General features: G+C 46.8%; 1 protein-coding gene across 1 annotated transcript in view; it reads right to left on the bottom strand.

Annotated features, from left to right (window-relative positions):
• The window catches only part of Stat92e (Signal transducer and transcription activator Stat92E), a 158529-nt gene extending 142823 nt beyond the window's left edge, over positions 1-15706 (bottom strand). The window contains exon 1 of the mRNA XM_077707421.1: positions 15240-15706. The gene's annotated coding sequence lies outside the window, so the exon portion shown is untranslated. The remainder of the gene's footprint in view (positions 1-15239) is intronic.
• Positions 15707-16781: the final 1075 nt, after the last annotated feature.

Raw genomic sequence — 16781 nt, 5'->3', positions numbered from 1 at the left:
TGTTAAGATTTCGACCGGTTGGTTGCGAAGTTATTGAAGTGAGGGGGAAATAAAATTACCGAACATAACTACTGAAAAGTTCGCGAAGAATATTTTGAATGGCCTTTGAAATATCTGCGGGGCAGCGTCGGCCGATAACACTTCATGTGAGTGACTCAAACGTGGCCAGATGAAATGTTTAATAATCTCCATTCATCATGCGTCTCTTCAACCGTCGAGGGTTTTTGTTTGTGGTCGTGGCAATGAGCATGGGCGGATTGACTGTTTTGTGCACGATAAGCTTTTCTTCTTCCTTCAAGCAGTTCTTAATTGTAAATGCTGCTGCGTCCTATTTCGTGTCCCTTCACGCTCGTTTTTTTTTCTCAGTTTTTGAAGTACTCGTGTCTGTCTGTCTGTCTGTCTGTCTGTCTGTCTGTCTGTCTGTCTGTCTGTCTGTCTGTCTGTGTGCGCGCGCGCGCGCGCGTGCATAGAACACTTCAGGATTTATAGAGAATTCAGTAAACCACATGTGGAGCTAGCTCGGGAACGTACCCGTCGCGTTAGATTATAAGAAAGGGCAAGTTTAACGTTTCTATTTTGCGGGTTCTCGGGAATACAGGACATAAACGTTCTTTTTCCCTTTTTTTCTCGTCGTATGACAGTTGAAGACTTGAGCTTTCTGCGCGCGGCCGCTACACCCGTTGGGTCACGCAGCTGGGTCCCTTTGGCGGGCAGCTGTCTAGTATGTCTCGCATTTATAACGAAGAGCCTTGGACATGACCGATCTGTTCCAGAAAATGGGACGTCGGTAGAGCCACAACTCGCAAGCTTGAAAAAGCGCACGAGGGAGTTGCATTGTTACGCATACAGCGGTGGCACACGCCTGCTGTTGTGCCCCGCTGGATGGCCTTCTTTACAGCTCGCTGACCGTTTAAGACTGCACTCTAGATTGCCCTATTTGGTTAGCGGATCGTAGTCCCCAGTGGTTCCCTTAAGGTCAAACATATCACGTTTAAAACCTCTGCCACAAGCGGAAAAAGCACCATCCGTTCTAACATCTGCTTGCACGAATGCAGGACTATTGAGGGCTGTAGTGACTCTGGTGTGCGTAAGTATATTGCGCAGACAGTGTGATTTGCGTTTAATTACCGCGAGCATTTACGAAGCCCTTACAGTAAGGGCGGAGACAACTACAGAAGAACGAGGAGTGGCTGACGTGCCCGATGGCCATTCTGTCAATACCACCAGACATTCTGGTGGTCCACCGGTTGCCAGTTTTCCGCATTACGTGGCCAAACCAAATCAATTTCTTTCTATTAACTTCAGCTAAAATATCTTCATCCTATCGAGTTAGCTCATAATCCAACGCATTCGTTTTTTATCCCAAAGCGTTACCCTTATCATTCTTGTTTCCATGGTTCGCCGAGCTGACCTACGCTTTCATTCGAGCTGTTGAGTAGGACCCCAAGTTTCTTCCCTATAAGCCATCACCGAAAGTGCGCTTTAGTCGCATATCTTTCTCTTTAGTGACAGATTTGGCGCACGGTTAATTACTTGAGAGTGCTTTCCAAGTCGAAACATTGCTGGCTCTAAGCTTGACGAAGGACGAAGGACTAAGGACTAAGGATTGCACCAGCACCAGCACCAGCGCGCCAGCACCAGCGCCAGCAATGTTTCGATTCAGAAAGCAACTAGCCCCATTCCAAGCTCTGCTTTGCGAGCGCACCCGAGCCCATAATAATTTTACGGCAAATTTACTTTTCGTACATATGTATATACACACATGTACGAAATCGTCTAACTCCAATAAATTGCGTTTTACCACCACCACCACCACCACCACATTTAGTGGTTTGGATCGACTCTGATAAATTTTGATAGCTTTTTCAACATAGTGATATCCTGCCAGCTATTCTTCCACGTCTCCCCATTGGCCTGTTAGAAGAATACCATGTGAACATCTGAAACCGAGAGCTTGAAGCCCATGACACTAACACGTGCACATCGCCGCCTGGCGAGATGCAGCAATTGCAGTACGAAGAACGAAAGAAAGACGGACGGAAGGTATCAGTGGCGTAGTCATGGGTGGGGGGTGCTTCGGTGTCAGAACACCCCCCTTAAATTTACGCATGCAGAAAAATGACCAATATAGTGTTTCGGCGTCCGGCGCAGTCTCTCTTTTCACTTGGATTTTTAAAAATTTTCCCCGCAGAAAATACACCCCCTCAAAATACATTTCTGGTACTATTCATTTCTCCGCCATCTTCATCTCTCTCGTCCTCTATCCACGCTCTTTCCTCCCCTTTCCCTTTCCACACACAGAATAGCTGGCCAGATGTACTACCATCAGGCCGACCTTTCTGTGCTTTTTCATTTCAATAAAATTCCTTTCTCTGTCTGTCTACACCACTGGAAGGCATAGAACGAGCAGGTCGGCACCTCGCATGTAATCTGGTCGCGACGGCCAACATGTGCCGTCGGGTAACTTCCGAAGGCGTTCACAGCCTAACTCAGATTTTTACCTCCTCAGAAGTACGAGGAGGCAGGCTGGGACTAAAGGCTACAAAGCCTTACTGAGCCCCCAGCCCCCTTTGGTACAGTACAATGCAGAAACGAAATCAAACAAGCTGAAAATTCTAATGTTTGAGTTATAAAAATACAAGCAACATGTAGAGCACAAGACATTAAAGAACAACATGGGAAAGTACATTAGAGTACAAAAGAGTAAAGTAAAACAAAGTACAAGTGGACAATCAGAGTAGAACTATGATTGACACAATTTTAAAGATAGACACAACTACAAAACCTGCGCATTATACAAGTCTAAACAATATCCACAGTTCTAGCCATTGAAGCAGATATTCTGATTTAATAGGTATTTTTTCGCCTGTGTTTTAAATATGCTTCTACTGCATTGAAATCAATGTAGTCTCCAACTTTGTCGAGTATATCGGTGTGTTGAAACAGAAAAGACTGCCTGCCGTAGTTTGTTCATAATTTAGCTCTATAGGTTAGTCGCAAAAACTTCAGTGCTCGCTTCGCGTTGTGAATCTGTACTAGTGTGTAGGGGTAGTCGTGCAACAAGACTGCTGCGCCGTGTCGTGGGTGCTTCCCAAACAACGCGACGGGCAGCCAAGCAGACTACGCTGGTGTATACAGTTATGCTCTGACGGTGACTTCGTGGCGGGCGGAAGAAGTGCATGAACTGTGCAAATGCTTACTCTAATTCTCCTCTAGAAACGAAGATTTTTAGATTTTTAGCATGTTCATCGCTTCATGACCAGCGAACGAGGCAATGCAGCGTGCGTCATGTGAAGGAAGAGCTTTTTTACACTTTGTTGTGTGTCCGCGAGCGGAAGACGGGTGTAAATTGTTCTTCATTTCGTTGGGGGTAGACACCAACGGGTCCAGGATTTCCGCCATACGTTCCTACGATTTTCCCACCGTCCTAACGCAAAATTCCTAGGATAGCTGAAGACAGAGGATCCAGTTATAGGCTCCCAGTCTGTTTCCTGTATTTGCTTTTTATTAGATAATCCCTTTCATGTCTCGAAATATTGTTAGCCGTTTCGAGTAGGAGAAATGAGAGAGCATTTTTTTGACGACTACGAACATAATGTAGCCCTCCTTCCTTGTGCAATGCGGGGATTTATCTTCGACCTTTTTCTTTCACTTACTGTAGCTAATGACTTCACGATCAACACCTACGCTTTGACATGCGCGTATTTTGCTAAGTATTTTCTGTTTTCTTTTTTTTCCCTCTAATTATGACTGCGCTGGATCAGCACCGCGGAATTTTTTTAGATCGGTCGAGTTTTTTTATTGCTCGCTGCGGCTACCGAAATTAATACATCGAGAACTATTTGCTGATCAGCAATTCGACATATTAGTTCGACGAACTCACCGCTGAAAGGGACTTATGTAAAATAGAAACAAAGCGTTAGATCACAGCGCTTGTCAGCTGTCCTGGTGTCTGCAGTGTTTATCGCATTTCGTTTTGCCTAACGGCAATGTGCTAGGCAGAACAGCAAGCACAGCTTTTGCGCGCACACATAAACAAATACAGAAACGGTGGTAAAGAAAAATGGCAGCATCTCTACTCCGTGGATGATGGCGAGGGTGCGGAGTACGGGGACTCGAAATGACATCCAAGTTGCGCCCCGAGTGTCATCCGATTTGCCCCCCGACCGTCATATGATTTGAGCCGTGAGTTGCACCTTGATTATTCCCTAAATGGAACTCACGGCTCAAATCTAATGACATTCGGGGCGCAAATCGGGTGATGTGCGCACGGATGGACGCGGACGGACATTGGGAGGTCCTAAGGTATACTCCGCACCGTTACAGGCGAGGGAATAAGCCGTCTGACTCTGGGGTACTAACTCACGGTCGTAGCCTAATGGGCAAAACTCACTGACACTAACTCTGTCTTGTCTACCAGACACAGACTCGAATCCTGCCGGTGCCAGTGTGATTTTTTGCGATTGCGACGAATGCTATGCGCACGGACACGGACGGACATTGTGAGGTCCTAAGGTGCTCCGCACCTAAAACATCGATCTCATTTTTGGTGCAAAGTGCACTGGGCGGACGTAGCATGAAGAATATAGTCGCCATCTTTTTTCAAGGTTACATCCGCGTGTAGTAACACCTTTCTCGTTGAGAATGTCGTTGCTATTAACCGGTCAACCTGTTAAGACAATTTCTTCAAAACATAAACACGCCCTTTTTTAATGAAATAAGCATGTGTTGGTTCACACGTGCCAGGGTTGCAAGAATGAACCAGCGTGCGTTAACGCGTCATTTTTGCCCAGTTTTTAACCTCAGACGGGTCTTGCTCGAAGCAGTTGCACTACCATTTACATGTAGAAAGCTCTAAAGTTTAATTAAAAGTGCTCAACAACCTGAATCGGAACGGCGTAAGACTTCTTAACGGGGTTTATGCTTGCCTGACGGGAGCAGCGACCTTTGGCAGTGCAGTTCTGTGCGGCGCCGCGTTACCCATACGCGTAGAAAACGTGCTTCCTCTTGAGAAATTTCATTCCCCTTACCCCATTTGTGCCAATAAAAAAAATCCAGTGCTGTCAATACGGCGAAATTCAGCTCGCTGGGTTACATTGTTCGCCTTCGCAACAAACGCCTGTCTAGTAGGTGGCCACGGTACGATGGAGCGGCCGATGGTGGCGCTGACACTGTAGGGTGCCTCGATGTGTGCCTCCGCGGCGCCGGTACGGAGGTACCGTTTTAAATCCTTTTAAAAATTCCGTGTTCTCCCCTCCCCCCTCCCACCCCTTCCCATAATAAAGAAAAAATAAAGTGGGGAACAGTATACCCGCTCCAGCAAGGCTATGGCAGGTTTAAAGCAGATATAAAATAAATTAACGGGACTAGAAGCCATTTTTTTTTTGTTTTAAGAAACGCTAATTTGCAGGGTAAAAAACACTTCTTTCCACGTTTCGTATGCTCCGGCAGCACGTACATAGAGAGTAAGAAGAGAGTCGGCAATCAAGGATGTGAATGAATCAGACATGTTGAGGAGTGGATGAAGCAAATAGTTCTACTGGGAATTCTACTGGACACCCTTCGGAGCACCGAAAGCCTAACCAACGAGTACCGATTTCTCAAAAGCTGCCTCACTTTTACCCTCACTGTGTCGCAAATATTTCAGTAAACAATTATTTGAGGAGTAGCAGCATATGAGCATTACGACACGCCGGCGACTAACGCACCTCTTAGATACCTATGTATCTCCTATTTTCAGATCTCGAAGTTACTGCGCGTCCCAACTAGCAGGCTGTAGTCCCTACAACTCTTCACCCCGCCTTGATGGTAACATTAATCTGCTTGTTCTCCATGTAAAGCCGCTGATGAGTAACTTCATGGAGGTACCCCATGAAAACGGCAAAGCAGAGCGCCCTCTTTAGGTGTCGCACTCCCGCTATAGTCGCTGAATAGTGTTATTTCCAACAGATTCGTGGCCATCCGGTTATGTAAGATATAGTGGCTTCTCAATGTTTTTTTGCGTCACCCCTGCATTTCTGGAGCAACAGATAGCGTGAACAATTATGAACTCCAAACAGACAAGGCTTTTCCAAATTTTTTGCCATCCCCTTCGTATTTCTGCTGTAACAAAAAGCGTATATAGGCAATACATTTCCAGGTATATTAACAAACCGGGACTGACTTTTTTATTAAGATAAATAAAAAAAGGTTGGAAGGTAACGTTGAAGGCAAGCAACTTAAGAGCAGGGCAAAAACAAAATACGAAGAATAAAGGTTGCCTTGTGCTGGAGCGAGCGGCATGAAACGCAACAAAAGCAAGAATTCCTCGGAAGGAAGGATGTAGTTGGAAGGCAGTAACGTTAACCTAGCTAGAGCCTAGTTTGCTATCTTGCACGAAACACTTAAATTTGCTTACGCGCGGCCAGAACGGAGACACTTAATTTAACAGCTTTTCTAGAATCGGAGTTTTCTGTAGCTGGCGTGCCCCGGTTCTACCCACGTGCTGTTACGTTCCCCTGTGACACTGTGTGACGTCAGCCCCGCAGGCATTAGGGTAACTGCGTCAGCCTTTCCCAGTGGTAGCCACAGCGGAGTAAAGACTAGTTCGATCCCCGTTCGTAAAGAAAATCAATTGTGTTCAAGATTAGAATACCAGCTTTTTGCAAGTAGGCTTTCGTTTGCGGTCTTTCCGACTATAGACATCGTTTCGAGGAAAAGCAGACGTACGGTCCCGGTTCGTAGACCTCAACAGTGGGTCTGATGAATGCTTTTTCTCCGAGGCCTGTCCCAACGCGGCTCCCAAGAACGCAGAGACAATAGCGGACCAAATGCCAAAGCCGCAGCGATGTGTGCTGTGCAGCTGTGTGTAGAGGGCGCGGCAACGCTGCTTGCTCCCTGCGTGACATAAAAAAAGAAACGCCTACACAATGCGCGTACAGCAGGTGCTATTTGCGGATTAAAACATATTGTTCCATAAGCCTCCGTTGTTGACAAAATAGAACTAGAAAATAATGACAGTTCGTATGAAAGCTCACGTTCTTAGACTCCGGCTTTCTGGTAGTTCGGGATGGTTTCGAGAAATTTACATTTGTAATTCGGTTGAACTTCGGTTGCGACCGTCCCCGGTTTGCTTTCACAATCTATTTTTGGTAATACGGCATAGAGGGAGACTGTTAGCAACTATCGACGGCGTGACGTACAAAGGTAATACAGTTTTTGGTACGTATTTACCGAGCAAAGTTTCTCTTAGTTTTTACAGCGACAGCGATCAATGGACCCGGGGATCGCAAACAGCCGACGGGCCTGCCAAAAACAGCCATGTCAGTCCCTGTAAAGAATGCTTCATTGCACGCACGAGCCAAGTAAAGGACATCGAACTGTAAAGCGAGCACAATTTCTACGAGAGGTTGCAACTCAGCAACTTTTCGATTGACTGTGGGGAGTAACGCGCAGAAGCTATACACCTCGGCTATGATGCGCGCCGTAGTGGAGGGCTCCGGATTAATTTACACCACCTGGGGATCTTTCACGTGCGCTAAAATCTCGACACACGGGTGTTCCCCCTTCTCGTCTCCATCAGGAAAGCAGCCACCGGGGCCGGGATCGCGCCCGCGTCCTTGGGAGCTGTAGCACAACGCCTTAGCCACTGAGCTACCGTTGCGGGTCCAGGAACTCGTCGGGGTTATTGTATAGTTACCGCAGCCCCCCGACGGCACCCCAGAAATAAATATTCGTACGCAAAATTCGCGAGGCGGAAACTTTAGCACAGCTTGCTTGCATTCTTAACGTTCTGGGTGAGTAATCCGTTTAAAAAATGCCATTATTTGTGCAGGCATGAAGTGTGGAAAATAAAATACAGCTTATCGACAGAACACTTTAAATACGCCTTGCTGAAGGTGGGAAAATATCAAGGAATGAAATCTGTTGGGCTGTAGCGTATGCATATCTTAACAGCGGAGCTGGTTAAGCTTGAGCTTGGTCGCGTGGCGTTAACAAAAAAAAAAAAAAACTGCCTTCCTGTAAAGGGTGCACCACCGCAGATAGGGTATCATAGCAGTGAAGCCGGCTTTCGCGCCTGCTCGTGGCTTTCGCGCGTTGCCGGCTTTCGCGCGTGGTCTGCGAAAGCGCCGGTCTGCGAAAGCGCCGGCTTTCGCGCGTGGTCTGCGGAAAAGAAACAGAAACTATGCGGCACATCGTGTTAGAATGTGAGGGTATCCATCCAAATCTACATGAAGGGAGTATTGTGCTTTCAGAAGCCCTAGGGTTTAAGGGTATCACAGAGGAAGTTAACTTCAAGGCTGTCGAGGGGACGAAAAGAAGATTAGAATGCTGGTGGACGAAAAGCAGAGAGGGGAATATTGCCTAGGACAGTTACCACCTGTAACAGAAAAAAAAAGTATTTTGTGCCTAATAAGCTTTTTTGTGCCTGCCCTAAGCAGAGCTAGTATTGAACCAAAAGTGTAAAACATAGGTATATTAGTCCGTTTTGGTAAGATGACATGTCATCACCCCGATACAAAGGGGAAACCAATAGAAATCATCATCATCATCATCATAATCGAGTGTGAGCACAAGGGGCATATACGTATGCGCACCCCTTACTATACCATTTTAAAGGTGACAGCCTTTCTTGGGCTGCTTTCTTGGGCTAAGCTTGGGCTAAGTCTTTCTAGGGCTAAAAATTTTTACGTCTGGAGAAACAGCGTAGCTGGAGCCAACCTAGCTTCTTCCCTCCTGGCGTCCGCTGTCAGTGTGGGGGATCGACCGAAAGCGTCATGTAAAATCTGGCTAAACTTGGCCTCACCCCTCAACGCTTAGCCTAGCCTGACGAGAACTTCACAAAACCTAAAAAAAAAGCTTATCAAAGCCTAGAAAAACCTAGCAAAACCGAAAGAAGCTGGCCTCCAGATCCGCTGTTTCTGCAGCCTTTCAACTCTTGTGCAAGCTGCGCTAATTTCTTCTTTTTCTTTTTTTGGAAATATTGTCCAAGGTCAAAGTACAACTTGTGAACAGGTACCGAATAATTTGTGATATTTGTAGTAGTGGCCAAAATACTCAGTTTATCGAGCGAAGAAACGCCACCGGATATACACGGTATTCTTTGCCAACAATTCCCAGATGGTGTTTTTTTCTCGAATCTCCCGAGAAAGACTCGGAACTTGGGCGGTTGACCTATATTCGCGTAAATACGGTTCCCAGAAAGCAGCTGGGCGCTGTTGACACTTCTTCGGCCCCGCCTTTCCCGGTATGGGCTTTGTCTCCAAGAAAACAACAAAAGTTACGTGCGCAGCACGCGTACGTCCCTCGACCCTCCCGCGGCGAAGAAGAGTACGTTTTCCGAGAGACGCGCATCAATTAGCTTCCGAGAATGAACGAAAAAAACGCGGGCAGTATGCCGGTGGAGGAGAAAACGGTGGATGTTTTGTAGCGGTTTTTTGCATGACAGTTGTAAAATGGGCGCCGAGAAGGGAGGCATTGAAATGAGGGTTGTGTGCACAGCACGTGCCTGTTGACGCGCGCTTGCACGCGCGCGTTCGGACAGGTAGTTCGTCGCATGACTGATGCTCTCGCGAGGCAGCTTCCCACAGCCACATTGTATCTAAAATACCTTCGCCTCCAAGCGTTTCAAGATAGTTTTCTACGCAACGCGCGAATAGAAGAGGGCAATGTACGGGTTGCAGACAATTAATCCAACGTCGTTACATCAAACGCCACTTCATAGAAGCCGTTTCATCGAACACAGTTTCACCGAACGCCGTTTTGTAGAAGGGCGTTTAATCGAGGACATTTCATCGAATTTGGTTGTACACAATAGAGGAGAGCCTGAAGGGCGCATAGACAGAACCAAATGAGATTGTCATTTTTTTTCGCATACTTCTATCTTTATGCTGATCTTTTCGATATGACCATTTTATTGTGGATGAAACTGCTGATTTGTTTTGTTCAAGCATGTGATCAAGCACTTCGGCATGTAGATAGGCTTTGATGAGTCTGCTAGATACTGTCGATAAAACGGGCGACGTCACTTCGATGAATTGGCGTTCGATAAAATGGTTTCGATGAAACGGATCTTCCTTCGATAAAACGGCGTGCGATGAAGCGGTGTTCGATGAATTGTCCCGTACCCGCAATGTACAGTCTTTGTCAAAATTTTCTAGGCCAAGCCGGAAGTGCGCAGGCCGAAAAAAAAAAAAAAAAACCAATGTACAAGCTTACGCCCCGAGCGAGGCCGAAACATTTTATTCTGGAAAGCTGCAAAAAACACAACTCTTTCTTACTGACATAAAATATTTGTCTCATTTAAAGGTGAAGCTTATCTTTTGAATTATATGTGGCCGAGTAGGCTGAGGATTGGCCTAGAAATTTTTACAAAGCGTGTACGTGTACCAGTACTTATTTATATATCATCATCACCACTAATCGTCATCACAGCAATAATCATCACCGTCATCATCATCAGCAGCATCATCAGCATCACATTCATCCTCTTCTTCATAAGTTTTAAGGGGTTACAAATGGGGGTGGGGCAGAATATTCTTCGGTATCTATTCAGCCGAGGTATGCGGGCAATGAAGAATAAATTAAAGTAAAATAAAAGACAAAGTTGGAAGTGAATGTTGCTGACGGAGTGCGAGACATACGTTTTACTCAATCGCGCAGCGACACCCGCCGCCAGGGACCGCGTCTGCTTCGCCTGAAGTGAAGCGAGTGCGCCCCGGTGGGAGTAGTTTTGTCCGGTACACCAAAACGGCGGCCGCTGTGAAGAGCAAACTTCGTATGGGAGTTGAACTCGGGTCTCCCTTAGCATGCTGCCAGCGGCGCAACAAGAGTTAGCCTACTGCTTGCCGCGTGACAAGTGAACGTGACGGAACGTGAGTGGAGCAAGTGCATGCCAGCCACGGAGAACTCCGGTTCTGGGGAGGCTGTGGGGTTGAATTGTCTCCACGACAACCTGCCCGGAGACAAAGAAATAAACGCGAAAAAAAGAGATGCAAATGCGACGTAGCAGTTAAAGAGTCTTATATCGCCAAGCCTTCACCTAGACATATACCGCCAAGACTTAAAGGAGCCATGAAGAGAAAACACAAGTTTTGTTCATTCAAAAAATTGTCTCGTTAGAATCATACTGACACCACTTTTAACGTAAACTTCGCTTAAATAAGCTACATAATTAGGAAAAACGGGAATGGTCATGCGACCCACCAGCTCATTTCCCGCAACAGAACCTATGTCGTCACATGAGCTAAGCTCTGCGATTGGCGGAGGCTGCCAGAAGCAGACGCAAATTAGGTAGAACTTACAAACTAGACGAACGAGCGATTTGCGCTTAAATATAGGGCACATTCTTTACAAAGCAATAAGAATGATGGGACAAACAGTGGAAGTTACGAAAGCACATGTAAACATAGAAGTACTGATGCGTTCTGCTGTTCGTACTGCGCACAGCATGCTTGGTTTAGCTGCACAGCACTACGGGGCTTGGGGTTGTCTCAGACGACACTGGCCGATTGACGCAAGCAACGGTGTCTTACGTGACCCCATTTGTCGAGCGAGCACTGTTTCAGGGAACGAATATTTTCTCCCAGAACAAAAACAAGCCAGGTTTAAATGCGGGCAAAAACAAACCAAACGCTTGCCACGGTATGGTGGCGCCATCTAGGTTACGGAACGTAAAGAAACGTGGGAACAAACCAACACCGCTGTACAGGGTGGAGACAACCTTTGAATGGTCCCGTGCCGCCGCAATTGGGCCAACGGGCTCAACGCGTTATTCTTTTCGTTTCCCACGAGACCTAGCAACGTGAAACAGACAATATAATTCAAACTTCTTCAGTAAACCGCGTTGCGGCGATAATTTTAGCGCGGTTTTGACACGACTTGCTTCGGCGGCGAGCGAGCAACCGAAAATGGCGGCGCCAGCGTATACGTGTCTCTAGCCTGTACGGCGGATGCGTGAATGAAGGTATTCTAGGCTGCAGAGCGGTCGGTTCCAGTGATGTCACTTGGGACCACGAAAACGCACGATTGAGCGGGAAAATCAAAATTTTAACCTAAATTGTTTAATTTCTCAGTGAATAAAGCACCGTTTGTATCCGGACAAGCGCTGGGGGCACTATAAAACACGAAATCTTTCGAATAAAACCAACTTGCATTTTCTCTTCATGGCTCCTTTAAGTTCCCTGAGGAATTTCGTTCTTTTTGTCGCCGTAAATAGACACAACGTGGCAAGCCTGACAGGACGTATATGAAGTCAGTAATCATAGCAAAAATCATTTCTCCGCAAAAGATGTGTGTAAAGCAGGCTGACCACAAACAGATCACTGAGCCCTAAATATCAACCCGCACATTTTCGTATGTTGCCTACATTGATCGCTGGGCACTGACCCCGTATTGACAGCCGTATTAAGAAATAACAACTTTGGAAGTGTCGCTTTCAGCGCTAGTATGTGGGCCTCGATCAGTTCATCGATGCTATTGTGCATGCCCAAGGCCACGAGGCGAACCGTAGAGGTGCTCGTACAAGGGCTTGTTTATAGGCTTTTCTTAGAAGTCAAACTAGCTGGCGCTCCAATGCCCCCAAAACCACATAAGGTGCCACGTAAACGATTGTGGGCACGACTGATGCCTGCAACAGACGAACGATGTCTTGTTCTCTGAATCCATGGATCTTGTTCGCCACTCTACGTAGCATCCGAACAATTTGTGCCGTGTATTCCTGAAGCCTGCGGAGGAGCAAGCTGTTTTTGGTGTTCTCTTGGCAAGTCATTCCTAAAATTTTGATTGAGGGTGTCGGGTTGATGGGTATTCTGTCAAGCCAGATTTTAATATTGTGTGGCGGGTCTCGGTGGCCCTTCTGTACTAGGATCAACTCCGACTTCAGTGGGCGCAGGCTAAGCCACAGCGGTTGGCATACGTGTGAACTAAGTCCGCCTGCCTTTAGAGTATGTTCTGCACGACACCTGGAGGACCCTTGGTAATACAGGTAGTTATATCGTCCGAATACAGGGCGTGCTTGAGTTGGGAACCTCGTCTAACTGTCTGGGAAGGCCTACCATGGCTGCGTTAAATAGTAGGGGTGATAGGACGGCTGCTTGCGGCGTGCCACGACCGCCGTATTGTATAGGGGAGGATTGGGTATCACTAAGCTTCTGGGGCGTCACATCAGGTTTTGAACGTCTCCCGCTGGCAACGCAAAATACGCATAAAATCTGGGTAGTTTAATTCAACAAGAATGTTTGCACAGTGCAAGAAGGAAACAACCCTGTTCTAAATTAACTCAGCCTTAATTAGGAAGTAAAAAGTGTGCTTTCAATGCACTCAGAGGACCTGCATGCTTGAAGCGTGTTGCTTCTGAGTGTCAACAAACACTGAGTGTTAACAAAAACAAACCAACGAGACCAAACTGATGTGCCATCATACACGGCCCTCACAAAAAGACGAAATAGAGAAACACCGAAAAGAACGAAATCACGAAGATAAACATTTTGAAAACTGGCGAACAATGTCATTTGCACTGACATGCATAATTTGACATATTATACACATTTAATCGTTATTGTAGCGTAGATATAGATCATTGGTCAAGAAAAAAAAACACACACACAGAATGCAGAACATAAAAAGTAATCAATAACCAAAATGATTTACCGAAATAACAAATATCTATCCACTGCACCAAATTCACGCAATGAAGGCAAAAATAAAAATGCGCCCCTCAAAATTAAACGGCCCAAAACAAGAAATAAAAACAGCTAAAACGCACTAGCCACGTAATACGCCTTGCGTCTGCATGAAAATACACAATTGCCGAAGTTAAGGCATTCAACTGCTATAGTAGTGTAAATGTTAATCACTAGCGAGAATGAAAAAGAACTATAAAACAATAAGATATTCCAACGCATTTGGCTAATCATAGCAAAATCTGGCTATAAACAAACTCACAATGAAGATAAGCGGCGTAAAAATGCCCACGCATTGCTAGATAATTATCTGAATTCCTGCACATTTTTTTGCCTGGTACGCATTCCAGTCACCGTGGGAAAATCGGTAGGCGCCGTTGCTATGGCGACGCGGGAAAGGAGGCGCTGAGTGATGCCAGCTATCGCGTGTCTGCGCCTGCTCCATGCGTGCTGCGGTTGCACACCAGCGGACCAACCGAAGACAAAACGCGCGGTAAGCTGATTGATTGATTGATGGGAGGGTTTGACGCGCCGACGCAACGCAGGCGATGAGGTGCGCCGTAGGGGAGGGCTCCGGATTAATTTTGACCACCTGGGGATCTTTAACGTGCGCCGAAATCTCGTACACACGGGCGTTTTTGCTTTTCGTCTCCATCAGAAAAGTGGCCGCCGCGGCTGGGAATCGAACCCGCGACCTCGTGCTCAGCAGGGCAGCGCCTTAGCAACTGAGCCACCGCGGCGGGTACGCGGTGAGCTCGCTTTGTTTTTGTGGCTTTATTTTTAAAGTTGCTATCGAAAAGCGTTCATTTCTGCGAGTGAAAGAAAACCAGGACATGGCCTTAATGACGTAATTCGAGCGGTCGAAGAACGTCAAGACCGGGAAAGAGAGAAAAATCTTTTGAGCGAGTTTCCAAGATTGACGTAGAGCAGTAATTTTTGGCTGAGGTACTTTGCGACCCCCTGATCTAAGCAGTGGGTGTGTTGGGTGACTACGTTCTGCAAGCATTTAGGATTTCAAAAAAAGTTGAAAGAAGTGTTGCAGGGTCCCTTTAAAAATGTGGCCTGTCTACTTTCGACAAATAATATTGCGTCTGAGCAAAGATTTTTCTGGTAGGCCGGCCAGCAGACGCGCCGGCGCACGGGATTATTCCTTCCCGCCCTGCCTTACGAAAGTTCATAAAACCAAGTTTTTGTGGTGTTGTTGTGATTGTTATTTTAAGCTTACCCAATTTCGCATTTTTAAATTTTGTTCTGCGCCCCTTCGCCATAAACTTCATATAGTGGCTGTTACAAGGTGGACGGGAAGAAAAATATTTTTTGTTGCTACTAGAAGCTCCCCAATCAAGCGCACGGAGATATAAATGTATTTTTTTTTTTTACAAATCTGGTTCCTTCATGACATGAAAATGATGGCCACAACAATGCAATGAAGCAAATTTTCATGGCCTACTACTAAAATGAAACGTAAATAAGTGCAGAATCTAATGTCATCGTGCCCCGAAAATCTATATTGCGCAACAATATTTAGCCACCTCAGTGCAGATCATGTTGCTCCCAAATAATCAAGTGGACACTTACCTAAAGGTCCGGGTGATCAAGCATAGCGTCTTTGCCACCTCGCGTTCGGCGGTGAAGTTCAGAGCATGGCGCCAAGTGCTTCCCCGCACAACACCCACGAGGCACAGTTCAATTAACAACACTCCGCAGAAACAATCTAATATACAAGAAAAAAAAAAGCCGAACGTAGGAAGCAGCAAGAGCAGCGATATCACTCGTCACAATTCCGAAATCACGGGCAAAATTCTCCCCCAGCGAAGTCGCCACGCGGGAGACAGCCAGCCGGCCGGTGAGCGTTGAGTCTTCGCGGGCTCTTTCGCCCCGATGGAATGCCGCGCCGGTCGACGCTAACGCCGCCCGCGCGGCCGCGGGTCGCGAGAGGCGCGGCGGTGGGCGCTCGTAGAAACGAATGGAGAGGGAGAAGTGCGCTGCAAGGGGGTTTAAGCCCGAGCTCGAGGCGCTTCTCGGCTGCGCAGAAGCAAGCCGCGTTCCGGTTTCGCGGCTGGCGGCTGACTGCGCGCGTCGCTCCCGCGCTCGACGCGGTAGCTCTCTCTCTCTCCCTTTCTGTCCCTCCCTCTCTCTCTAACAAGGCGCCCTCCGAACTCCTCGCGTTATTCGCTCATGTCGGCCGGTCCTCGTACGCGGACTTCGTGAAGGACGTTGCGTCGACGGATGCCTGACGTAAGATAGTTTGTCCAGAGGGAGATTTATACAAATTGAAATACCCGAACTCAACTATCAAATATGCAGAAAAAAAAAATCTCTCGGCAATTGTAGGCAAGTGCAGTTGAAGCGCACTATGCAAATAATGGCAAGAGCAAGTAACCGCCAACCGAAGCTCTATCGACGCCCCCCCCCCCCCCCCCCCCCCAACCCCATAATTTGAGTGGCTTTCCAAGTTACTCGTACAGCGTTACTTTTTCTTTTGCTGCGTAACAAAAAGTCGTGGAGGCGATTTTAAAAAAAAGCTGAGCATGGCGGGGAGAAGCAAGCGCTGACTCGCGTATACTGAGAGATCTTGTTTTATTGGAAAGCCTTATGGGCGTCATTAAGCGGAACATCTGGCTTTGTGAGCAGCGATAGGTACAAAAAATCCACGCGCCCGGATTCTAAGCAAAAAAGAAAAACAAACAAACTTTCAAGTGGGAATTGTCGAACAAGTGCTTAAGCCGCACAGTTAAACAACGACCCCCCTTCAACTCAGCTTCACTACTACTCACATGCATTGCTGAAAAAAACACTTTTTTTCAGTTTCAGTCTGATACCAAAGTCCTAGGGCCTGTTATATGTAAACGTTATAGTCCAAGTGCTTTTACAGTCGGCTTGACCATTATACACGAGTGCTTTGCCGGGAATACAATGTAAACGCTACGTAAACTAACGAGGCAAACCATTTGCCCTTCTGTAAGGTTTTATGTTTCACGCTTTCGCGGCGCACGGGAAGCCAATAATAAAAATAATGCACACCTCCGTCTAGCGACGACGATGATGGTTGAACGCAGAGCTTTCTCGTGATGAATTCTTTGGCTGGCCAATACCGCACTGCGAGTGTGTTTTACTCTG

Source organism: Haemaphysalis longicornis, unplaced genomic scaffold (genome assembly GCF_048455015.1).
Source record: "Haemaphysalis longicornis isolate Haplotype H1 unplaced genomic scaffold, Haemaphysalis longicornis Haplotype H1 scaffold_4, whole genome shotgun sequence".
NCBI lineage: Eukaryota > Metazoa > Arthropoda > Arachnida > Ixodida > Ixodidae > Haemaphysalis > Haemaphysalis longicornis.
The sequence above is the reverse complement of the archived record's forward strand: the minus strand, read 5'-3'. Positions and strand labels throughout refer to the sequence as shown.